Here is a 26,678-nt window from a genome sequence, read left to right on the forward strand (position 1 = left end):
GCTGACAGAAAACAGTTTTGAAACCTGTCATGTTGTCAAGTTTTAGTAGCATTAGAAGCTAGTTTTTGCTTATGCGTTGATAAAATGAGTCATGCTTTGACACTAAAGTACAGTACCATGTAGTATTGTCTTTACTGCCCCAGAACTGAAAATTTAATATTTTTACCCAGGCACTGTCCTAGAAGTAGTCTGATGATTTAGTCAGTTTCTAAGTACTTATGTTGTGAACCATTCATTACCAAATAGACTGCTTCAAATGTCCATGCAGTATGCATGTAGTTCTCTAACCACCTACACAGTTGTTTTTCACACCTTCAATTCTCTAGACAGTTTCCATACACTTCCAGGAAACACCCTATCACTCTCTTTGTAGTCTTCTAGTGACCCATTCAGAACCATGTAGTAATTCATTCACTGTGCCAAAACCCAAACATTTATAAATTCACCAAGACACTCTCTTTCCAGTACTCTAATGATTCGGTTACTGTCTAAGTATTCATGCACTGAGCCAGGACTTAGCACATGGACTGCTTCAAACCCCTATGCACTATGCATGCAGTCTTTTAACCACCTAGAGATTTGTCTTTTATACTTTCAATTCCCTAGTCAATATCCATATAGTCCAGCAAACATCTTGTCACTCCCTTTGCAGTCTTTTAGTGACCTTTTTAGTACCAAGTACTAATTCATTCCCTGTGCGAAAAGTCTACCAGTTATAAATTCATCCAGGCAGTCTCCTTGCTGTAGTCTAATCATTCAGTCAGTACCCAAGTACTCATGCAGTGAGCCGGGCCTTAGCACATGGACTGCTTTAAATGCCTATCCAGTATGCATTCAGTTCTCTAATGAGCTACAGAGTTGTCTTTTGCAGATTCAATTCCCCAGTTAGTATTCATACACTTCTAGCAAACACCCTGTTACTCACCCAGTGTGTCTCTTTTTAGTACTGTAATCATTCAGTTAGTTAGCATGAAGTCTTTTAGTGAGGTAGGCTTTAGGGCATGAACTGCTTCAAAGTAGTATGCATTATGTATGTAGTGTTTTAATCATCGTCACACTTGTGGTTCAAGGCTATAGTTTTTTAGTCTGTTTTTATATAAAATGTGTTTGTACAGTAATGGAATATTGTAAATTTGAAAGTTATTAATATACATTTATTTGTGACTCTTTTTTGCAGATACTGTTTTTCAACGTTAAAATCGAGAAAGTATGCCAGAAAAAAAAGAAAAAGAAAAGAACAGAGACAGGAGGATTATTTGAAGAAACATCAACCACAAGTATTGAATGAAAAAGATAATGTGGCTAAAAGGAAAAAATCTTCTGGTAAGATCACGAAGCAATTTATTAAAAATGTTTGTAGGAGCAAACAGAATGTAGAGAATGCTGCAACTTCAAATAATTTTTTAAGTAAGGAAAAAAATCAAAATAAGAGGAAAAGTAAAAAAGCAAATGTTCAGTCAAAGGAGATAAAGTATGGTAAAAGAAGACAAAATCAGTATAAGGAATTACGCAAAAATATATTTTACAAGAGAGTAGTGCATATTTTGCTGAAAGATGTAAAGAAATATAAAAAGAGAGCTTTATTTTATAAAAAGAAGAAGCATATTGAAAGCATTTTGGAAAAGGCTTTTGAAGTAAAAAGGAAACTGTTTATTTTAGTGTCAAACAGAATTTGATCACTAGATAAATCAAGATATGTAATGAAGGCCAAAAGTAGGAGGAAAAGAGTTATTAATAAAAAAAAATGTTGTGATGTTTTTTTGGGAGAATGGAAACACAGTTCTAGTTCAGAGCCTTTTTTTAATGAAGAGAGTTATTCACTAAGTGAAAAATTATTGTATGCAGTTGACACCAGTGGTAGAGGTTATGAGGTTAGTGATGGTTGTTCAATGGAGAAAGAGAAAATGGTTGAAAGAAATGCAGAAGAAGTGATAGCTGATGAAGTTTTAGGGAGACGTGCTAAAAACCCTGTGTACACTTGGGATTGCAGTAGTGTTTGTAGTGTACGACAGGAATCTATTGAAAAATTATGTAGTTTTTTACGAGTCTATACTAAAAAAAGTGTAAAACAAAAGATTAAGCTGTTGCAATGACTAGACCCTTGCAGAGTGAGAAAACATACTGGTTTGCAAGGTCATTCTCTGGTTTGTCTTTCGAGGAAAGTTTGTGAAAGTGTTTTTCACCTTTTCTGAATGCTGGCAGTACATCATACTCAAATGCGGAAGTTAGTGAGAAGGTTGTATTATGCAAAAAGTCCAGCACTAAACTTAAGTGAGTTGAACAGTGCTCTTTTGCGTGGGTCAGTTTCAGATGTGAAGCAGGTCTGTGAGGATATTGAGTTTTGTTACTTTGGGCCTCAGCAAGAGAGTGAAGAAACTGACACATTAGTAGAACAAAATGTTGAAGACAATGTAGAACCTGTAATTACAGAAAAATTTGAGGATGAAATGACAAAGTTTAAGGTAATTTCAGGTGAAAGACCAAATGTTTCTTGCATTTGTTGTCGGCGAAGTCACTATAAAAATCAGACTAGGGGTGTCAATCTGTATTTAAAAAGTGAAATAGAAGATAATGATAAGTGGATGGAATTTGCAACTTATTTGTTGGGAGAGGATTGTTTTGATTTGGGATGTGAGCAGCGTATTTGCAAATATTGTTATAATAAATTAGATGAGAATAAAATGCCTGCTAGAGCTGTTCATAATAATCTATTGTTGGTTGCTATTCCTCCAGAGCTGATAGATTTAAATACGTATGAGTCTATTCTGATACAATGTGTTCACCCATTTCAGGCTATTGTTCGTATGGAGCCCAAAACAAGTAAATTACCTCCATCAGAGTTGCAAAGAGGATTGAAAGGAAGAGTTGTGTATTTACCATTAGATTTAAGGAAAAATGTTGAAACTATTGGTGTAGATCATGCAGAAAATGAGCCACTAGTCATTCTAGTTAATGGTGTTCCTACTAAGAATAAGAAAATCTGGCAAAAGTCAGTGGATGTTAGAAAAGTGCAAAAGGCATCATTGTATCTGATAAAAAATAATGAGTACTATAGAAATGTGTTTGTTGGAGAAGAAGAAATAGATTTAGCAGAAGATAGTGAAACATTAAGTGGACAAATTGAAAAATGGACATGTCCAGATGTGAAGAGATCTATGAACATTACAGTGTACTTCCACTTCATTCCAAAGAGGTGATGGGGAATACAACTGAGTTGTTTCAAATGAAAAAAGCAACAGGAAGTCCCATGAGTGTATGGGAAGAGAGTTTGGAAGCTCACTGTTTCCCGCAGTTGTTTCCAACAGGAAAAGGTGGACGATATGATGAACGTCTTGTGTAGATTCCTGCATCTGAATATCGGACAACAAGACTATATGCAGAAGATCCAAGATTTCGACAATGTATCCCTTATATGTTTCATCTTCTGTTTGAAAGTGACTTGTCTGGACTTTCATATGCAGTAAATCACATTTTAAAAACTGGAATGCATCGGCAAAATGTAACTGCAAAGTATTTTATGGATAAAGTGCATCAGAGAGATGATCATTTAGAATCTCAGTTGATTAATCTGATGGCATGTCAGCGTGGGACTAATGAATATTGGTACCGTCGACATGGAGAACTGAAATGCATGCTACGGAACTTGGGAACTCCTACATGGTTTGTTACACTAAGCTGTGCTGAGTATGCTTGGGATGATTTACTTGAATTTCTTCGAGAGGCAAATTCCAATATAAATAATATTGAATACAAGACACCTGGAGAATTGTGCTCTTTGGATCCTGTCAATGTATGCAGATATTTCAATCATAGATTTGAAGCTATGATGTATTTCATCTGCAATAAAAAGAATCCTCCTCTTGGAGAAGTTGTGGATTTCTTTTGGAGAAAGGAGTATCAAGCAAGAGGTGCTCCTCACATACATATGTTGTTATGGGTCAAGGATGCCCCCAAATTTGGAACAGATTCAGATGAAAGTGTTTTGTCTTTCATTGAAGATTATGCTACATGTGCTGTACCAAATAGCAGAGAAGACAAAAACTTAAAAGAACAAGTCTTACGATTTCAAAGCCATAGGTGTGGAAAATACTGTCGACGAAAGTACAAGTCAAAGGATAAGTTCTATACCAAATGTCGTTTTGGATTTCCACGTTCTGTATTAGCCAAAGGAAGAGTGAACAGTTTCATGTCAGCGGTACGACATACCATCACAAGAAAGTCTCCGAAAAACACCTACAACTTAAGAAGAAGCGAAGAATCAAAATACATAAATGACTACAACCCAGTTATTTTATCCATGTGGAACGCTAACATGAATATTCAGTATGTTGCGGACAATTCTATTGCTGTTGCTCGATATGTAACGTCTTACATTACTAAATCAGAAAAGACTGAATTGAAAGAAATGTGGGAAGAGATTTCTCACAAGAAGAGTCTAAGTAAGAAATTATACAGTTTCAGTTTGAAAATGTTATTGCATCGTGAAATTGGAGCATATGAATGTTCAGATCGGTTATCATCTGCAAGTCTATATTCCAAAAGTAGAAGAATCATTTGGGTCAGTCTAGGTCTTGCAGGAATGCGAAATTGGGTACTGAAATCTGTTCAAGAAATTGAATATTTAGCAGAAAATGACCCTGAAAGTACAGATATTTTGAAAACCAATATGTTGGACACATACTATCCAATGAGAAGTCATCATCTTGAGAACATGTGTCTCTATGAAGTGTTGCAAAACTACACTTTTAAACGGAATATTACAGAGAACATCAACGATGGAAAATATTGAGTGATTGGTTCTGAAGGATGTCTGGTGAAACAAAGGAAAGGAAATTTGATTAATCACAGAAAACTGAGTTGCAACACTGCTGACAAAAGAGAATTTTACTATTTAGCCCTTTTGCAAATGTTCAAACCATGGTGTTCTGAACTGGAATTACTTGGGGATTTTCCCAGCTATGAAGATTCATTTAATGCTTGTAAAGATAGAATACAATGCAGTGCTTTCGCAAATTATGTGAAAATGTTGAATGATGAAATTGATCAAGAAGCTACAATTGCAGCTGAGATTGCTTGAGACAGTTCTCAAGAAGTCAAAGTTCTGCTGCACTGAGTCAAGATCCACTTGGACAACCAATTGTTGAAAATGAAGCAGCGATTGCCATGAATGAGGTGGAAACAGCAATGTATCAAGCACAAGAAGATGCAATACAGTTAGGAAACTTGGAAGAGCAACTAAGTGTTGAACAGAAACAAATATATCAGCAAGTGAAAGAGCAGATTGACCATGGATTACTTCATGTAAAGAAAGACTGCTCATGTACATCATTTCAACCTATCCGAATGTATGTCAAGCTGGAACAGGAAAGGGTTTCTTAATTAAAGTAATTACAAGTTATCTGCAATAAACAACTGAGTCACATTTGTCTTGTGTTGTCACTGCTCCAACTGGGTTGGCAGCACATAACATTAAAGGAATTACTTAACATCATTTACTAATGCTGCCAGTAGAGCATGAGAAGAAATTGGAATACCACAAGCTATCTGGAGAAGCTTGTTGTGAAGTTTCAAGAGTGCTGAAGAAAATGAAACTTCTCATTATTGATGAGGTGAGCATGGTTTCAAACTTGATGCTTGCCTTTGTGCATTTAAGAATGCAGCAAATTCTTAAAACAGAGTATGACGTGTCATTTGGAGGAAAACACGTCATAGTTTTTGGAGATCTACTGCAACTGACACCGGTAAAAGGACAACCGGTATTTAAAACACTTGCCCATGAAGATACTAGAAAGTCTCTTGGCAGTGTTGGTAATGTGAACATTTGGACTAATTTTGAATACAAAGAACTGACAACAAATATGCGACAGGCAAATGATGCTGAATATGGAAGTATTCTTCAAGATATAAGAATTGGAATTCTTTCAAAAAACGGGAAAGAAGCTTTGGAGAGTCGATTACTTTGCAATGTCTTTCCAAATGAAAATGCAGTTGCTGCAAAAGTGTACGTGGAAATTGCTAAAAATAAGTCAGTGATTTGCTTAATGCCAACACTGCGTGAGTGTTCAATATTCAACGAAGAATTATTAAAATTGGAAAATGAAGAAATTGTCAAAATGGAAGCCATCGATAAAATACTACATGAAGGAATCACTATTACTTTAACGGGTAAGTTGAGATCAAAACTAGATTGTTTAGAAAAAAAAATATCTAAAACTGCTGGTTTGGAAAAGACACTGTGTGTGTGTGTAAACTGTCGGGTAATTTTAAGGCGTAATTTGGATGTAGAGAAAGGTTTAGTTAATGGTGCAATGGGCAAAGTGGTGGATTTTGTGAATTATCAGAAAAAAGAAGGATTTTAATTTTTAAAAATTAAATTTGGTCAGATTGATGAAGTTAAAGAAATTGGTCATTGTTCAGTTCGTTTTTTGCTTGTTAAAGATTTATATGTCTGTAGGAAACAATTTCCATTTTCTCTGGCATATGCAGTGACTATTCATAAATCTCAAGGATTAAGTGTAGACAGTGCATTGGTGAACATTGGATCTACTGTATTTAAAGAGGGTATGGAATATGTGGCTTTGTCGCGAGTCAGAACATTATCTGGTTTGTTTTTGATTGATTTTGATGAGACAAAGGTTACTGCAGATGCAAACTGTGTAAAAGAGTATAATAGGTTAAGAAGGGTGTATGCTCCAAATTTAGGTCAATATCCTGTATTTGAAAAGCGTGTGGTTGGTCAAAAAAGAAGGTTAGAGAATATCTGTTCTGAAGGTATCAAGAAGAGAAAAGAACAAGATAATGTTGTGATTGCAGGTAAAAAGAAATTGGACACTGTTGAAGAGATTGTTGGTTATCAGTTTGAAAATAGTTCTGGTGTCAACTGCTATGCTAATGTAGTGGTCAATGTTGTTTTTTATCTTGAAGATTTGCAAGAGCAAATTATGGAGAATCGGCAAAAAAGATTTTGTTCTCTGTTGCACTCTGTTTATGAAAAATTGACAACAGATAGAAGTAAAATACAATCTGTTTCAGATGTTCGTAGTCTTTTGGATGTGTGTTCTGGTTCTACACAATTTACACAAAATATCCAACAAGATGCTCAGGAACTTTTAATGTATTTGCTTACCATTTTTGAAAATGAAGATGTAGAAATAGAAAATATTTTTGGCCTTTCTTACAAATGGGAACATCATTGTGAAAATTGCACGTATACATGTAGCACCAATGTAGACACTGAGAGATTTCTGTATTTAACATTACCAGACTGTAAATCAGTGGCTTTCAATAAATTAGTGAAAGGTGCAATTCAACACATGGAGTGTAGCCAATGTAAATCAGAAATGTTATCCACATTATTGTTAACAAAATATGGAAAATACATAATTTTAATGATGCAACGTTGTACAGCTGATGGAAGAAAATTGGATACTTTAATAAAACAATTTGTAGCAGCACAAATATCAATATCAGGAAGGACTTTTGTAGCAATTGCAATAATTTTCCATGATGGTCCTTCCACCACATCTGGACATTACAGTGCCTATCTAAAATGTGACAAAGGCTGGACACTTTGTAATGATGCCCAGTTGGTTTTCAAACAATGTTTGCCTAGGAAATTACAAAATTCCTACCTAATATTTTTGAAGCCAAAGTTTTAGGAAGCTAATTCACTCTCTGAGGAATCTATTATTATAATTTAATAGAACTACCATTGGACAGTTTACATAAAGAAGAAGTGCAAAAATACCATTTGGCCTCAGGGAAAGGTATATTTTTGAATTATGGACTTTTTGGTGGTCATTTATTCAGTGATTATTTTAATGTGGCAACATTTACAGTTTTTATAAGTTAAAGTTATAACATTTTGTAATCTGTAAGCATTTCATATATGTATGATTTGTATTTTCTGGTATTTTACTGAGAATAGTATGTTGTTTTTTTTTTAACAATCTTTCTGATTGTTTTTTTTTTGCCCGCTGTTAACCTCTTCGCTGCGGCGCAAATTCCACCGCAGCGCTCCCGCAGTGCTGGCATTCCGATCGCGGGCGTGGTCATGACGTCTCCCGGCCGTCGTCCGCACACGCCCATCGTGACTCATGACGGCCGGGAGACGTCATGAGCACGGAAGAGGTTAAGTGATGAGTACCATTGAAATCACTATTTCGAGTGAAATTCAATATATTCTGAGAACAGCAAAAAAGGCAAAAAAATTACTTTGTGGAAATTATGTTGTGTTGTAAAAAATGTATTATTATATGTTATAATTTTTATTTTATTTTCTTTCACAGATCCAAATTTTAAAATGAGCAATTTTTAAGAATTTATATTTTAATGAAAAATAGGCAAAAATGAATAACATTTTTTATTCCTATTACTGTGAAGGTAAGTATAACTAAGTCTCAATATGCAGAATGAAGAGGCCTGCAAGAATCTACAAAGTTAAAACACGTTTCTTAAAACACTTTGTTTATGTAGTTTTGAAATATGACCATAATCAGATATCAAGTGACCTGCAAAAAAAGAGATTTGAGGGTTTCATAATATTTCATCTTTTTAGCTGTTGAAGGACCGCAATCATTTCAATCATCTTTGCAGTCAAAATTCTGTGCTTATCTTCTATCATTCGCAAGGAAATTTAAAAAAGGAAATATGTCACTTTTTGTAACATAGTTATTGTGTAAGATACTCTTTCATATTTTCAAAGAGAGGAAAAGGCACTCTGTGCACTTTTTATACTCCATGAAAATATAACCTCATCATGCAGACCACTTTCGGTTGAAAGGGTGTTCTATAAGTGTTGTTGTGCATGATTGCACTTAATACTCATAGAACAAGACACATGTCTAGATTTATTAGAAATTGTAAATCTCGATATGTGTGTGAATGGTGCACCATTCTACAATTGGTGTAGGAAAGCACAACAAAGAGAGTTGTTTTAATTTCTCCATATTTTTATATCTTCAATGCATGCTGAAATGTTCAGCATACATTGAAGGAGAAAAATGCATTTTCTCATTGTTTTTGTACAGGAAGGTGTGTCTTCCTGTAGAAAAACAAACAGCACATGACACAGATATCCTTGCACTATTGTGCAAGGGTGCCTGTGTCACCACATGGCTGCAGTTTAAGCAGCCGTGCAGAGAGAAGCATAGATTTGCAACATATTTATGTACATATGTTGCATCCCTGTGGTTTGGAAGTACTACAGCACACTACAATTAAAGAGGTTACTGTGTGATGCTGCAGCACTTCCTTATAGTTCTGCACTTATACATTCACCATACGCTACTAATGCATTCATTCAGTCAATTAAGTACTACACATACATTCATCTAAACTTTCACACACTAACAAAGAAATGTGGCTCTTTTTTTAAACCAGGAAAGTTAGTTCTTACAAGAACTTTTTTTTTTCTTCTTTCTTCTTTTATGTTTTTTTTTAGGTTTTCTGAACAATTTTGTGATTTTTTTGGTTTTTCTAAAAAAAAAAAAAAAGGAGAAACCAAACAATGAACTTCAGGGAACAGTAAAAAAAAAAATACTAGCAAATATGACTTTCCTGCCGGCGGCAGATAAGGTTGATTGACTGCTCGCCATAGCACAAAGTCTTATTGCACTTAGTGCAGATCACTTTTAAAAATTTAAATTGAGGACGGATGTCCAAGGTTTGGTCTGAGGGATGCACTCTTGACGTGCTCGGCTGCGATGAGGTGGATGGCGCAGGAGCAGGAGTGTCTCTCATCCATCGGCACTCTTCACGTGCTTCATCATACTTGCCGTGCCGCAAGAGTATTTCTTGGTAGGATCCCCTCTCGATAAGACTCTTTTGCAAATCTTACATGTGACCAAGGTGGCATTGGTCTTATTCTGTCCTTCGGGAAAAGCAAAAAATTTCCACACCACTGAAGCAAAACATTTTTTGTGTGGTTCCTCCGGCAAAAATTAATCCTCAGAGTTTTGAGGTGATGCAGGTGATGCCTGCTGCCCTGAAGCCATTTTTGGTTGCAAAAAGTTAGAACTAAGTGTATACTTAGTCTAAAAAAATCTTCTTCTCTCCAAAGAGATGGTTCTCCAAAGAAGCTCAAAAAAGAATGATTGAAATGGGTGGGGTCTTTCAATAGTTAGAAGAGGAAGTGTAATGAACCAATCAAATCTCTTTTTTTGCAGGTCACATGGGATCCGCGCACCGTGCGCTTACGCAGCACGCACCCAGCGCGCATCCGCGAAATTGAATTAAAAAGAAATATAGGATTAGATGTCAAAATATATTAGTTTTAAGACTAGTTTAGAGTTTGTCTTCAATTAATATTCACATGCAATACATAAATATGTGTTTTTTAAATGTTAAATACTTCGCGGGATCCGCGGACCTACCGCGACACAGACGCATATGACGCATCGCAGAAGCGCGTAGACGTCGCGTTACGTACATCGAACGTATCTCGTATAGGCTGCGAGTCGCGTACCGGTCGCATAGCGATCGTGCACTAAACACGTACCCAACGCATACCATGCGCGGATGCTATCGCGTACGGATCGTGAACGGTGCGCTTAGGGTGCGCGGATCCAAAAACATTGAAAAAAAATATATCTAAAATAAAGTTTTGCATTTATAGTTAAAAAAATATTTTGAAAAATATAAAAAAATATGTTTGAAAAAACCATTAAGTTCAAATAATATTTTTTAATTTTTAAAACAATTAATTGAAGAAATATGTTTAAAAAATGGTGATAAAAAAGTATTTAAAAAAAAAAATAATTAATGAAATTGACACACTGAATTTGAAAAATATAGAAATCCAATCAAAATCATTAAACATTATGGTGCCGATCACGATCCGGTAAAAAATTCCCCCGTGCGACTCGTATCGGGTCTTTTTACCGTACGAATCGTACAAGTGCCGTACGAACTGGCAATCACGATTCGCATGGTAAAAAGTCCATACGAACCGCACCGGGAATCATTCCCCACACGTCCTCGGGTCGGAAAATGTGTCCGACACGTCCTCGGACGATTTACCTTACAAACGTAAAAATCCAAGTCCGACCGAGGAATCACGATCCATCCCGTGCGTCCGAGCGTACAACCGTATGGAAAAAACACCGTCCGCACCGAACACCAATAGCAACCATGGAGACATGTGCCCGCATACGCGCCCAACACTCCCCCCAGCCCCCGTACGTCCGACACGTACCCCCCGTATATGTATACCCCCACCCGTCTATGTACACCCCAGTACGTTCCAGTCGTACCCCCACCCCAGTACGTGTCGTACCACCGTCAATGTACACCCCCCCACCCCTGTACGTGTCGTACCACCGTCTATGTACACCCCAGTACGTTCCAGTCGCACCCCCACCCCAGTACGTGTCACAGCCCCGTCTACCTACACCCCAGTACGTTCCAGTCGTACCCCCACCCCAGTACGTGTCGTACCCCCCGTGTACCTACACCCCAGTACGTTCGAGCCACACCCCCACCCCAGTACGTGTCATAGCCCCGTCTACCTACACCCCAGTACGTTCCAGTCGTACCCCCACCCCAGTACGTGTCGTACCACCGTCAATGTACACCCCCCCACCCCTGTACGTGTCTAACCACCGTCTATGTACACCCCAGTACGTTCCAGTCGCACCCCCACCCCAGTATGTGTCGTACCCCCCGTGTACCTACACCCCAGTACGTTCGAGCCACACCCCCACCCCAGTACGTGTCACAGCCCCGTCTACCTACACCCCAGTACGTTCCAGTCGTACCCCCACCCCAGTACGTGTCGTACCCCCCGTGTACCTACACACCAGTACGTTCGAGCCACACCCCCACCCCAGTACGTGTCATAGCCCCGTCTACCTACACCCCAGTACGTTCCAGTCGCACCCCCACCCCAGTACGTGTCGTACCACCGTCTATGTACACCCCAGTACGTTCCAGTCGTACCCCCACCCCTGTACGTGTCGTACCACCGTCAATGTACACCCCCCCACCCCTGTACGTGTTGTACCACCGTCTATGTACACCCCAGTACGTTCCAGTCGTACCCCCACCCCAGTACGTGTCGTACCACCGTCAATGTACACCCCCCCACCCCTGTACGTGTCGTACCACCGTCTATGTACACCCCAGTACGTTCCAGTCGTACCCCCACCCCAGTACGTGTCGTACCACCGTCAATGTACACCCCCCCACCCCTGTACGTGTCGTACCACCGTCTATGTACACCCCAGTACGTTCCAGTCGTACCCCCACCCCAGTACGTGTCGTACCACCGTCAATGTACACCCCCCCACCCCTGTACGTGTCGTACCACCGTCTATGTACACCCCAGTACATTCCAGTCGTACCCCCACCCCAGTACGTGTCGTACCACCGTCAATGTACACCCCCCCACCCCTGTACGTGTCGTACCACCGTCTATGTACACCCCAGTACGTTCCAGTCGTACCCCCACCCCAGTACGTGTCGTACCACCGTCAATGTACACCCCCCCACCCCTGTACGTGTCGTACCACCGTCAATGTACACCCCCCCACCCCTGTACGTGTCGTACCACCGTCTATGTACACCCCAGTACGTTCCAGTCGTACCCCCACCCCAGTACGTGTCGTACCACCGTCAATGTACACCCCCCCACCCCTGTACGTGTCGTACCACCGTCAATGTACACCCCCCCACCCCTGTACGTGTCGTACCACCGTCTATGTACACCCCAGTACGTTCCAGTCGTACCCCCACCCCAGTACGTGTCGTACCACCGTCAATGTACACCCCCCCACCCCTGTACGTGTCGTACCACCGTCTATGTACACCCCAGTACGTTCCAGTCGTACCCCCACCCCAGTACGTGTCGTACCACCGTCAATGTACACCCCCCACCCCTGTACGTGTCGTACCACCGTCAATGTACACCCCAGTACGTTCCAGTCGTACCCCCACCCCAGTACGTGTCGTAACACCGTCTATGTACACCCCCCCACCCCTGTACGTGTCGTACCACCGTCAATGTACACCACCCACCCCTGTACGTGTCGTACCACCGACTATGTACACCCCAGTACGTTCCAGTCGTACCCCCACCCCAGTACGTTCCTGGCGCACCCCCAACACAACCTCCTAAGTACGGAGCGCACCCCATGCCCCAACATCACAACCGCATGTACGAGTCGTACAAAGCCACACACAAGGACCAAATCGTACAACCAAATGGCCCATGTACACACCGTACACACGCTCAAAACGCACGTACACAACAAGGACAAAACAAAACAACTCAACAATACACCATTCGAAAGGCACACAGCCACTAAACATGGCCAACAACCACTAAAATAACACAATCACTGACCTGCAACTGTCAAAAACAAACAGAGGCCCAATACACCACCACTCCTTATAACACACCCACCCAAAATTCAAACACTGCCACACCCACCCATGGACCAATAAAAAGGGCCCACACACACAAACCATGAGCCTTTGCAACAGACCCACTGCTGCCAGACACCACAGAACCAGACTACAAGCGACACCACATCTTACACTTGCACACCTTCACACGACCACCCTCACAAACACCCTCTCATCACATTCACACACACACACAACCATCCACACCCCCCCCCAACATCCACACACCCCCCACACCCACACCATCCCCACCCACACCCCTCACCATGCCCACTACCAAGAATCCAAAGTTCAGTCACCGAGAGTTGGAGGTCCTTGTTGATCAAATCCTCAGAGTCGAGCCACAGATCTTCGGAACATTGGTCAGAAGCACCAGCCAGGCAGCCAAAACAGCCATGTGGCAGACCATCGTCGATGCTGTGAATGCTGTTGCGGACACCAGGAGGACCAAGCAGGATTGCCAGAACAGGTGGTACGATCTGCGGAGGAGGGTCAGAGCCAAGAGACAGGAGGAACACGACCAGGCCAACGCCACCGGAGGAGGGCCCTCCCGCAGACCCGTACAGTACCATCCCTGGGAGGAGAGGGTGATGGCCATACTGCCGGTGGAGGCAGTTGAAGGAGTAGAAGGACTCCGAGACCCGGGTGAGTACACAAACAACGCACCTCACATGGGGGGAACTGCAACCACAACCAAAATTAATAACAGGCACGCAACCACCACAAGCCATCGCATTACTCAACCACACTCCATGAGCAGGCACATGCCACTGCTGCCACCATGCCCCATGCACCCAGCTGGACAATGTCAAGTCACAGGCCACAGAAGACAACAACACATGACACGGTAACCCGGATGGCGGGAGGCTGGGCACCAAGAATCACATAGTGCGACTCCAAAGCAGACAACAATGCCCTCTGCCCATATGGCCTAGGTCACAGCCAGACAAACACTGTGTCCCAACACAGGAATGACTTGCCAGCAAATGGTGGATGCCTTGCATCAACACATGGGGGTGAAGGCACTGTTTTGCACATGCCAGCAGCTAATGAACAGCCAACAGTGTGAAAGAGTGGCAGCACACACCACCACAGCAGCAGCGCACAGACACACAGCAGACAAAATGGGTGCCTGGAGATCAGAAACAAACTCACATCAACAGGCCAAGGGCCACTCAAAGATCTGCTAACAGTGTGTGCCCAGGAAGCTGGGCCAAGGTGACAGAGGGTGACACACGGAGGGAGGGAGAGGGGGACACAGAGGGAGGGAGAGGGGGACTGAGAGGGAGGGAGACGGACAGAGGGAGGAGGCTGACACACAGAGGGAGGGAGAGGGGGACAGAGAGGGAGGGAGAGGGGGACAGAGAGGGAGGGAGACACAGGAAGATGGACAGAGGGAGGAGGCTGACACACAGAGGGAGGGAGAGGGGGACACAGAGGGAGGGAGACACAGGAAGATGGACAGAGGGAGGAGGCTGACACACAGAGGGAGGGAGAGGGGGACACAGAGGGAGGGAGAGGGGGACACAGAGGGAGGGAGAGGGGGACAGAGAGGGAGGGAGAGGGGGACAGAGAAGGAGGGAGACACAGGGAGAGCAAATCAGTCCTGTGGTGTGTGGGAATGTCTGCTCGTCAGCAGGTGGACTGCGTGCATGTAGACAAGGGTGGCCAGTGCCAGAACCCCCCCTCTTCATCATGGCAAAACGCAGGGCCATGTCACAACCTGTACACGAGCACAAGGACAGCCACCTGCATCATATGAGTGTGTGGATCCACTCCATGTGCACATGTACAGTGCTACAAGGAAGGCGCAAATGCATAGCTCGGCACACATGCACACTCCACTGCTGACTGCAGTCACACTTGACGCAGCAAGTAAGACTGTGCCACACATAGTTAAAGGGGCCAAATTGGTGCCCAAGGGACACACACATGCACAAGTGCACTGTGAGTGGAATGCAAGACAGATCCTAATTCCAAGAGGAAATGTGCCAACTTTGTAACGGATGAAACATGGATGTTGCATGGATCAAAATTAACATTTTCTCTCTCACACACAGGTCAACGTCGTGCTGCACCCCCCAACACTGGGGGGGAACACTCACAGGACCCGGATCTGCAGGAGACCGATCCCACCGGCAGCGACCACTCTCACCACTCTGCGGACGACCCCGACCGATCTGGCCCCTCTGGTGTCCAACCACCTGCAGCACCTGCGTCAGGTACAACCGTGCCAACCACCACCCCCACTCCTGCCACTTCCCAGGAGACACCCAGGATCCCTGCCCCAACACCACAATGCAGCCAGGCTCGCCAGGAGGGACACGGTGTCCCGGGCACCCAGGAGGAGGCAGGCGACAACGCCAATGCCACCCCTCAGGGGTCCCGGAGACCCGATGTGCCCACAAGTGCAGGCCAGACGCAAGTGGGCAGGGGTGGTGGGAGTGGAGGACGGCGGAGGCGCGAGCCTGACCAGTTGGCTGGGGATCCGGTATTTTCACATGTCCGTAACATCCTGGACTCATACCGGCAGGACACCACGGGCATGGCCCAGGTTGTGTCCGTCCTCGAGGGGATCAAGGTCCAGCAGGCCCAGCAACATGCGGAGCTAATAGCCTGTCTACAGCTACACCAACGGAGGATGGAGGACAGACAGGCTGAGCAAGTGACGGCGTCCCAGGGGATTCACGCTGAACTCCGTCGGATGGCCGACACCATGGCCGACCCTCCCTGTGCCAGAAGGCGGAGAACATCACCACCCACAGGGAGGGATCATGAGGAGGAGGAGGAAACATCCGACGGAGCATCCCAGACGTCGTCACGGCCTGCTACTGAGGTTCCCCGCAGGAAGCCGGGTCGTCCACGGAAAGGACCGTGAGGGTGGCTGCTACATCACCATCGCCCAGGACACCTGGCCTGGCACCTGGCCCACTGGAGCAACAGCATCACAGCATCAAGAGACATTCTCTGCCACATGGCCCTGCTGGTCACTGGCTGACCAATGTTGACAAAGACTGTGGCATGGACTCTGAGGATTTCCAATGGCAAGGACACCAACTCCCCTACTGAACTTTGGATTCCCTAATCCCGGAAAGCCCCCCACTTTGTCCCCCCCCCCCCCTAATAAATCACACTATTAAGAGTAGATGCCTGCTGGTAGCATTATTACCTAACATGTGTCTTGTACAGTCTAAACATGCCTGAGTCATCTGTTCACTTCAACCATCCACACCCTGGGGCCTGAGTCTGGCACAGGACACATGGGTCACAGTTTATTAGGCAAGACAGACATGGAGCACCATACACACCCGTGATGTGCAGAACCAGCTGAGGGGGTGGCCGAACAACCGTGCTGACAGACACATTGAGTACAGCAACAGTCATGCGCAGAGGTCAGGGAACCTGGCCCGTGTCCTGGGGGGCGCCCAGGTACGTGTAGACAGGTGGCAGAACCATGTCCTGCAAGCTTGAGTCCGGTGGATGCAGAGAATGGGGGCCTGGACAACGTTGGATGCATGGGGATGGCACATGTCACACTACCCACACAGTCATGGACATCATGCCCAATACACAGTCTCAGCACACACACACAGCTTGCATCTTGCCACTCGACACATTGACACAGAGCCACAATCTGGGAATACCATGCCAGACATGCAGGATGCACCGTGCCAACACACCAGCATTGACTGAGCAGAGGCACCTTGGAGGCATAGGGACACCTTTAATAGTCATGTTTTTGGGATTGCAGAGGCAACTTGAAGTACACATGAACACATCATGTGGAGTAACATGTGGCTCAAACACTGGCACCCCCCTTCTGCAGCACAAATGCGTGATAGCCATGGTACTGGCACACAAGCGTCGGCTAACAGCTAAATACCCACAGCTGCACACGGAGAGCCTGCCATACACCATAGATCCGCTGATGTGGAAGTCCCACGCCATGTCAAGCCAATGTCAACCGTATGTGTCCGAGGGCAGTGTCACACACATTGATGCCATCATCACAATCCACCATCCCATCACTGATGACTGACAACCAGGCAGCCCATCTATTCTGGTGTACCCAGCTGCATGTCGTGTCCCATGGGGATGCCACATGACTGCAGAGGAACCAAACCCCGACCTGGGCAGTGTGCACACATCGTGAACAACTGCCACACCCAATACACCCCAGATGCATCCCTTACCCCATGGAGACTTCCAAACGTGTCCGTGCCTGTAACGCTGAGTCAGCCCACGATGCCATGTCCATGAGGAATAGCAGTGCCACAACAATGCAACCAGCAGATGGCATGCGCAGGTACCTGGGGAAGAGAGACACACAAGAAGTCAGCCACAAAAAGCACAGCCACTTGCATGTGCATTGACTCGACACATGTATGGATGACAACATGCTAGGTCACAATTATGACTGGGGAAATACTACCATCACTGCCACCATCACTCCAGTGACACACCCACACACACCTCTGACTCACGTGCCATACATGCAGGTGGACACACACATCACAACACATGCCACACGGGGACCAAGGCGTGCACACTCAGACACTGGTACTCACCACTAAGCAAAGAAGTCGCGTATGAGCCGAGTCCGGATGTCCTCTTGCGGCTCCACATCCTCCACATCACTAGCCCCATTGCCAAGCCCTTCGTCCTCCACGGGTGGATGGTCCTCGTCATGTTGATTCAGGATGAGTGGCACAGCTCTTTCAACTGCCATGTTGTGCAGCATGCAGCAGACCATGAAGATCTTGCAAACCTTTGCCGGGGCATATGGGAGTGCGCCGCCGGTCTTGTGGAGGCACCGGAATCGGCTCTTCAGCATGCCAAACGTCCTCTCTATCACTCGCCTTGTCCGGCCATGGGCGGTGTTGTAGCGGAGCTGGGCCGGCGTGATGGGGTTGCGGAGAGGTGTCAGCAGCCAAGGCATGTTGGGATAGCCAGCGTCCCCTAAATGGAAAGCACATGGATATCGTTAGAACTGGCGAAGCGGTAGTGCTGCTCGGCCAAACAGAATACAGGACAGACAGACTGTACCCACCAACAACACATGCTCGTTCGTTGGCAGCTGCATCATCATATCAGGCATCCCGCTACGCCTCATGATGTAGGCATCGTGTGCTGATCCTGGGAAACGAGCACAGACATGTGAAATCACCATGTTGGACAGACACACCACAAGGGCATTGATGGAGTGGTAGTGCTTCCGATTGCGGTACGCCACCTCCCGTGCGTGTGGTGGTACCAAACCTACATGTGTCCCATCTATGGACCCAATGACATGGGGCATCCCTCCCAGGGCATAGAAACCACGCTTGACCTCAGTCATCTGTTCAGGGGTTGGGAACTTGATGAAGTCATCCAGGTGAATCAACATGGCCTCCAAGAAATCATGCAGCACACTGCAGAACATGCTCTGGGACATGCCACCAACATGAGCTATGGTATTTTGGAAGGTACCCGTGGCAAGGAAATGTAGGGCAGCCATTACCTTCAGCTGGGGTGTCAGTGCCGTAGGATACCTGTGCTGCGGTTGCAGGTGTGGTGCCAGTCTCGCCGTCAGCTCCAGAATCAACGGTTGGGTGAAGCGGTAGAGCCGGATCCTGTCATTCTCCTGCATGGTGGCCAAGTCTGGAATTCTTCGGGCAACAGGAGGCGCTCTGCAGTAATTTGGAAGTGACAAGGAAGAGTGAGTGCACTACGAGAACAACTCATGTCTACTGAGCACATGTAAATCTGGCAATACACACATGCCACATAGGGAGTCAGGCATGTGCTACATGCCCAGGACACGTATGGATGCAAGGTGACACTCCTTCCAAGACCCAGCTACACACGGTGATTGAGAACCTCCCCATGCCACGCCATGGAAATAGCTGTGTCCCAGTGCAAGTGCACTGCCCGACGCAAGACAGGAGTGACATACACCCACACATCAGCAGAAGTGTGATGCCGATTGCAGAGACTGGCAGCGGAACACTTGAGCCACAGGTCACATGACATTACACTAGTCCAGCCCACACACCTTGCCATGAAGGTGCACATGTCATGACTCACCACACATTCCTTGTGAGTTTGCTGACATGGCCTTGTCACGCTACTCCGTGTCCCTTGCATACATGTGCACCTCACATCCGAGAACACATGTGGCATGGTGTTGGGAACAGTGTGCAATGACAATCTACACACAGCCACATGTTGGTTGCTGCAACGGCTGCAGCTTTTGAGGGTGCTACAACATCAACCTGATGTAAATCCCGGACACATATATGGCATAGTCACATTGTGCACTGTGGGTAGTGATAAGTCATGTGTCATGACCCCTGTACCTGGCATCATGGGACACTTCCGTGTGTTGGTGTCGGTGCCATGCCAGTGACGCTCACCCCAAGTGCGCAGTCCCACATGCACACATGTCAAAGGTGTCAAGGGCATGCCTGGCACACATTGCACCCTCACACAGTACACATGTACACATCTCATCATACATCTGGTGCCTTCTCCACTCAGGAGGCATGTTCCACATCACAGCCTGTGACACCTGTGCCCCACACATGTGGTAATGCACAGACGATGCCTTGATGTCCATTCCTGGACAAGTATGTCCATCCATGGACAAGTATGTCCGCCCTATTCCTACATGTGTGTCGCCTATCACCACAGTGATGTGTAAAATCCGCCGTACTGCTGCTGAGAGGGCCTGTGCATGTTCCCAAATCACTGTGGGAGTGCTGCCGTATGTGTACCCATCGTGATGGCGAGCGTAGATGTGAGTGTACGGTCCGTACCACTACGGGTACGCATACGCGTGCAGACCCATAGTGATAGAGAGCGTAGATGCGAGTGTACGGCCCTATCACTATGGGTCTGCACGCGTATGCGTACCCGTAGTGGTACGGACCGTACACTCGCATCTACGCTCACTATCACTATGGGTCTGCACGCGTATGCGTACCCGTAGTGGTACGGACCGTACACTCGCATCTACGCTCTCCATCAATATGGGTCTGCACGCGTATGCGTACCCGTAGTGGTACGGACCGTACACTCGCATCTACGCTCACTATCACTATGGGTCTGCACGCGTATGCGTACCCGTAGTGGTACGGACCGTACACTCGCATCTACGCTCACTATCACTATGGGTCTGCACGCGTATGCGTACCGGTAGTGGTACGGACCGTACACTCGCATCTACGCTCACTATCACTATGGGTCTGCACGCGTATGCGTACCCGTAGTGGTACGGACCGTACACTCGCATCTACGTTCACTGTCACTACGAGTACGCATACGCGTGCAGACCCATATTGATGGAGAGCGTAGATGCGAGTGTACGGTCCGTACCACTACGGGTACGCATACGCGTGCAGACCCATAGTGATAGTGAGCGTAGATGCGAGTGTACGGTCCGTACCACTACGGGTACGCATACGCGTGCAGACCCATAGTGATAGTGAGCGTAGATGCGAGTGTACGGTCCGTACCACTACCGGTACGCATACGCGTGCAGACCCATAGTGATAGTGAGCGTAGATGCGAGTGTACGGTCCGTACCACTACCGGTACGCATACGCGTGCAGACCCATAGTGATAGTGAGCGTAGATGCGAGTGTACGGTCCGTACCACTACGGGTACGCATACGCGTGCAGACCCATAGTGATAGTGAGCGTAGATGCGAGTGTACGGTCCGTACCACTACGGGTACGCATACGCGTGCAGACCCATAGTGATAGTGAGCGTAGATGCGAGTGTACGGTCCGTACCACTACGGGTACGCATACGCGTGCAGACCCATATTGATGGAGAGCGTAGATGCGAGTGTACGGTCCGTACCACTACGGGTACGCATACGCGTGCAGACCCATAGTGATGGAGAGGGTAGGCATGCATGTACGGGCCGTTGCCATGCATTTGGGGTGCCCTAGGGCCCCCACACGCACCGTACCTGTGTGTGATGCTCCAAATTACATAGGGGACAAGTATTAAGGCCTACATGCATGCTGGTTGTCATGGAGACCAAGTTCAAAATTCGAAATTGTTCTGGAAGGTGCACAGCAGAAGTCAGTTGGAATTTGTCTACTTTGTTGCAATGTGTTTGTGGGGCTGACATCATGCAGGAGAATGAAACCGATAGAGAACACACAGACTGCTAGGTTTGTAGGGATTGGTGGAAACATAGGATGCAAATGTGAGTGACCAATCTCTCTGTACTCCTGTGCATGAGACTGGGCAGAAGGGCACATATAAGGCAGCCAGGTCCCATGAGGGAGCACTTGCCTGCACATCTTTGCATTCGTCGACCCAGCTGCTGCTACTGATTCTCTGGAACCATGTCAAGGGCTGTGGAGAGGACACAGCCATTCACCCTGGAGGAGAACATGGCTCTGCTGGATGTGATCCTCCCACAGTACCCCATGCTGTATGGGCGACCAGGGTATCAGGTGAGTGCATAGGCCACTGCCACAGACTGTCCCTATGTTGTGACTGTGACTTCTGCCATTGCGTCCAGGTGTAACACACATGCCATGTACTGTCGGGGGGGTCCAGGGGGGGGTGCCTGATGTCTCCCAGCAGTGCCCTGAGACAGGAGGGGTGTGTGCCTATCACTAACAGCAGTGCCCTGAGACAGGAGGGGTGGGTACAGAGTGCTCCCAGCAGTGCCCTGAGACAGGAGGGGTGGGTACAGAGTGCTCCCAGCAGTGCCCTGAGACAGGAGGGGTGGGTACAGAGTGCTCCCAGCAGTGCCCTGAGACAGGAGGGGTGGGTACAGAGTGCTCCCAGCAGTGCCCTGAGACAGGAGGGGTGTGTGCCTATCACTAACAGCAGTGCCCTGAGACAGGAGGGGTGGGTGTGATGCACAGTGTGAGCCTTGATCATTGATTGTGACATTGCCATCATTCCACCTGTGTACCCACTGTGGCACGTAGTGCTTTTTCCCCTCAACAGGGGATGATGTCCCTATGACAAAGGTGCAATGCGTTGGCTGCATGACATGCCTTGTTGTAACCAGCTAATTTGTACCCATATGTCTCTCTGTGACATGTGGCTGGTGTATTGATGTGGTGTCACTTGTTCTACCTCACAGGTGGGCGCCACTGCCAAGGAGCAGATCTGGCTGACCGCCGTCAGTGCCGTGAGGCGTGTGGATGGTCGGAGGCGGAGCCTGCCCCAGGTGAGGAAACGCTGGCAGGATATCCGGTGCTGGACGCGGAGGATTGCACGGCTCCTGCTGGGGGACTCACCTGAGAGCCACAAGAACCGCAACCGCCGCCGTCTGAGCCACCTCCACAGGCGTGTGCTGCCGGTGGTCTTTCCAGACCTGGAGAGGCGCTTACAGGCGATGCAGCAGCCGGAAGGGGGTAGGTACATGTGTGTTTGTTGTGTGTCACCGGCATTTGTAAGGGCACAGTAGCATGAATTCACTGGCAGGGTTTAAAGGTGCTGTGCAGATCCTGTTTGCCCCAGTATAGCGCTGTGCCCCTGCCACCCTTCCCCTCCTTGCAATGTGTTCCCTGGTCTGTGTGTAGTCACTCCTCCACAGGGTAATGTAGGCTGGCGCTTTGTCCACGGGAACAATGTCTGTAGCATCATGTGTGGGGGTGGTGTGTAACAGGTTGTGGAACATTGCCTGTGCACTGTCAAGTTCACTGCATGTGGGTTCCATATCAGTTGGCACTGATGCTGACTCCAGACATGGGAGTTGGTCTCTCATGTGTCATGCCTTACAGCGCGCATGTCCCATGTAGTGGCCTGTGACATGATGTGCATGAGTGTGCGATACACATAGTGCAGGGATGGTGACGTGTGTTGCAGTCATTACCATTCAGTAGCATGTAGTTGCGTGCCCACTACTGTCCCCTGGGGCACCTTTTCCTCAGTGGTGTATGTGTCATCATACACGTGGCCACTGTCAGTGTCTACAGCGTAAGTTGTGCTCTCTGCCATTGTCCCCTGTCACCATGTATATAGACGTGCTATTTTGTACAGGTGTCCACTGTGCAGCCTGACCTGATTGTCCTTCTTTATACTCACAGTTGCCAGTGCCTGTGTGTCTTGCTATACTCATCTGAGGATTGGCACTGGTACCACATTATTTGTACAGGCGCACCTTGGCTGTTTGGCGTTCAATCTCGCTTTTTGCCTGCCCCTGTGTGTATCACCCAGACTATGAGATGTTGGTGCCACCTGTGTCTCAACAATTTGCCTCGTGTAGGGTCTTGTTGGGGCGGGCAATGCCTATGTGTTAAATCCTGATTACCACTTGCTGGGTCTGGGCAGTGTGTGATGTGTCTGGACACACACGCAATGTGCAGTGACAGAGTCATGTTGTGCATGTTTTCAGCATTACCTATGCAGCATGTGTCTCAAGTTCATGGATATGGTCCCTGGTCATGGGTATTTTCGCCAACGCTGTGTGGTGCAGATGCAGTGCTGGATTGTCCCCAGGGCCTGGGTGCTATGTCAGACTCCTTTTCCTGTGTTTAGCTATTGTCTCATGCTCTCCATGGTATTTCAGTGGCATGGTGGCTCAACCAACTGTGTGTTTCATGCCCTACATCGGTACCCTGTTCAGTAGATGTTAGGGATCTTCCTTTTCAGGCCATGCAATGTCACCTATGTGGATTGGACTCATGTGACAGATGTGTACAGATGTCTGATTATTTCTGTCTCTCCACCCTGCCCACAGCATCATCGGGGGACACAGAGGGAGACATGGACACAGACCAGGCGGAGGGACCGAGCACCAGTGCCAGCCGTGACATCGGGTCTGGCACATCGAGTGGTACAGAGGCGGAGGAGAGTGTGGCCGAGGACCTGTCGACTGGCACATCAGACTACGAAGCTGACAGGTCCGGGGACGATGTCTCCGAGTGGGCGGAGGCTGCACCAGCAGCTGACAGCGGAACAACACCTCGCACCGCCCCCTCAGTTTCCACCAGCCGCCTCCCACTTGCTCGTGTCCCTTCCCAGCGTGCCCGGTCACAGCATGTCTCCTTCCTGCCAGGCACCGCACCCCCTGCCCCTGTCTCCACTGCTGCCGCCAATGCAGAGTCTGTGGACATCCAGCGGCAACTGCAGGTTGGTCAGGCTGCGATCCTTAATGTCCTCCATGCCCACGGCAAAACCCTCACCAACATCGAGGCTTTCTTGGAGGGCATTCATTCATCGCAGGCTGACCAACGCAACTTGCTGAGGTCCATCGACTCCACACTGACTGCAGCAGTGGGTCTCCTGCAGCGCGACCTCCCCCCACCTACCCCTGCCCCATCCACACTTCCCACTCCCATGCCTGTCACACGTACACCCAGACGTCGGCATGCACCCACATCAACAGACACGGGCACCACACCAGCAGGGAAGGTCCACCGCACTCCTCCTGACACGCACACACAGGGTGAGGTAGGCACACCCACTGGGTCGGGGGGCAAACGTGTGACACGCAGCCATAGTGGGAGTCCGCATTCCACCCAGTCCACTCCCTCCAAATCCCCTCCCCTCAGCTCTCCTGGCCACATCTCCCCCAAGGACACCTTCATGGCCGCTCTGTCCCTGAGCCCCACAGTTACACCACCACGCAAGCGGTCAAGGAGGTCCCCGGTCAGGGTGGTTGAGTCTCCCCCCCTGTCTCCACCCTCCCCCGGTGGCGCTGCGACCCATCCCTCTGACCCCCCCCCCTCCTTGGGGCCTGAGGTCCCTTCGGGTGCAGGGGACTCCCTGGAGGACCTTGCAAAGGTGTGTAGTGCCATCCTGGCCTCCGCCTTTGGCACTGACCCACCCCCTGTGGTGGAGTCCTCCATCCCTGCACCCACAACGCCTCCCCTTTGCCCTGATGTCCCTGCGGTGCCTGTTGCTTCCCCCCCCCCTGATGCCCTCACCAGTGTGGAAGACGATGCCATTTGACTGTGCAGGCAATGTAGGGGACACGCATCCCACTGTGTCCCCCATCCAGCTGAGAATCATTGACTGCCCTATGGGCTTTGTGAAGATTGAACTGCCTGCGATCCACGGACATTGTGCTCATGCTGAATAAAGCTTAATTTTGTTTTCATTATCACACTACTGCTATGCTGGTATTGGTGTTGGTGGGGCTGCTACATGGTTTTGGGTGGTGTGTAAGGGTTTGGGTGTGTGGGATGTGTAGTAGTGTACTGCTCATTGGTGGGACCCTGTGATCTGTGTGCCATCACAAGGTGTTGGCTAACTTTCTTTGTTCATGTAAGCAGTTACTGCATGGTGCACTTGTCCCAGGGTGTATTCCTTCCTCTGTGTACCCAGCTTTCTTCCCTGCAGGGTGTTCCCAATGTTTAGCGCAGAGCTGTGTCTACATGAGCTGTGTGTGTGACGGAGCCCTTCTACTTTGGCCATGCATGCAGGGCCATGTCTCCACCTGCGACAATCGTGGCATCCTTGGTGATCACTGTACTTGTGTGTGGAGTCTGTTGACATGAGTTCATGGGGACATGTTCCCTTGTAGCCAGTATGCATGTGGATAATTCTGGCCTCACACACATGTGTTACACCCCTCCTGTATCAGGGCACTGCTGGGAGTGATGGGCACCCACCCCTCCTGTCTCAGGGCACTGCTGGGAGGACTCCACACCCACCCCTCCTGTCTCAGGGCACTGCTGGGAGGACTCTGCACACACCCCTCCTGGGTCTGGACACTGCTGGGAGGACTCCACACCCACCCCTCCTGTCTCAGGGCACTGCTGGGAGGACTCTGCACCCACCCCTCCTGTCTCAGGGCACTGCTGGGAGGACTCCACACCCACCCCTCCTGTCTCAGGGCACTGCTGGGAGGACTCCACACCCACCCCTCCTGTCTCAGGGCACTGCTGGGAGGACTCCACACCCACCCCTCCTGTCTCAGGGCACTGCTGGGAGGACTCTGCACACACCCCTCCTGGGTCTGGACACTGCTGGGAGGACTCTGCACCCACCCCTCCTGTCTCAGGGCACTGCTGGGAGGACTCTGCACACACCCTCCTGTCTCTGGGCACTGCTGGGAGGACTCCACACCCACCCCTCCTGTCTCAGGGCACTGCTGGGAGGACTCTGCACCCACCCCTCCTGTCTCAGGGCACTGCTGGGAGGACTCCACACCCACCCCTCCTGTCTCTGGGCACTGCTGGGAGGACTCTGCACACACCCCTCCTGGGTCTGGACACTGCTGGGGGGACTCTGCACACACCCCTCCTGGGTCTGGACACTGCTGGGAGGACTCTGCACCCACCCCTCCTGTCTCAGGGCACTGCTGGGA

The sequence above is a fragment of the Triturus cristatus genome, chromosome 3_1 (assembly GCF_964204655.1).
Source record: "Triturus cristatus chromosome 3_1, aTriCri1.1, whole genome shotgun sequence".
NCBI classification, from domain to species: domain Eukaryota; kingdom Metazoa; phylum Chordata; class Amphibia; order Caudata; family Salamandridae; genus Triturus; species Triturus cristatus.